This window comes from Oryzias melastigma, linkage group LG22 (assembly GCF_002922805.2).
Source record: "Oryzias melastigma strain HK-1 linkage group LG22, ASM292280v2, whole genome shotgun sequence".
Classification (NCBI taxonomy): Eukaryota; Metazoa; Chordata; class Actinopteri; order Beloniformes; family Adrianichthyidae; genus Oryzias; species Oryzias melastigma.
The window spans coordinates 15296306-15297113 of record NC_050533.1 but is presented as its reverse complement, the minus strand read 5'-3'; the positions used below and the strand labels follow the sequence as shown (position 1 = coordinate 15297113).

Sequence of the window (808 nt, the reverse complement as noted above, 5' to 3'; positions counted from 1 at the left end):
CTGGCTATCAGCTTCAGCCTTTTCCACTATCTATTCAGCATCTTCAGCTATCGTCACTAGCATCTTCAGTGGCCAAATTCAGCTTACAGCATTCACACCAACATTATTGTAGAAAATGCTAGTGTGAATATATCTAGTTTTTAGTCGGTTTAAAGCTAATGTTGTTTAAAATGTGTGCTTTACATCCACTTTACGCATGACTCAATTAGTCGACTAATTGGAAAAAATAATCGGTGATTAGTCGACTACTAAAATAAACGTTTATGGCAGCGCTAATGCACATTTAACCCTTTAGCACCGGAGCTTCAGTGTTTATGTTCCTTGATTTACTGTAACTTTTCAACCACCACTTTTCTCCTTCGGAATTTTCTGGAACTACGTTGATATTGTTAACGGTTGAAAAGTCACAGTGTGTTAAAACCGGTGGTTAAGCCGTCACTGAAAAAAATACCAAGAACAAGTACTAATATTTGACTTAATACCTTTTTTCATTTGTAAGTGACCATGTAGGATAATACCCTTCGAGGCGTCCATTATCAGAAATTGATAGACTTTGTGGTTCATTTCTGATAATAAACACCTCAAAGCGCATTATTGCTAACATACAGATGTGGTTGATCGTGCAAACTTATACATGTTTGGTTTAAACTTCAACAGCTTCAGCTTCAGTTTTCTAATGATAAAAAAATATTCACACTTAGGAAACACAATAAATTCATTCTCTAAACTAAAATTCACATTAATAAAAATTTTTATTACTTAATTTCATTCAAATCCAGGTCAAATCCATCATTTATGACATCATAAA

The 808-nt window shown here is 33.9% G+C and overlaps 1 protein-coding gene across 1 annotated transcript in view; it reads right to left on the bottom strand.

Annotated features, from left to right (window-relative positions):
• eif2ak4 (eukaryotic translation initiation factor 2 alpha kinase 4) overlaps positions 1 to 808 on the bottom strand; it is a gene marked incomplete in the record, with an annotated part of 23378 nt that overhangs the window by 17497 nt on the left and 5073 nt on the right.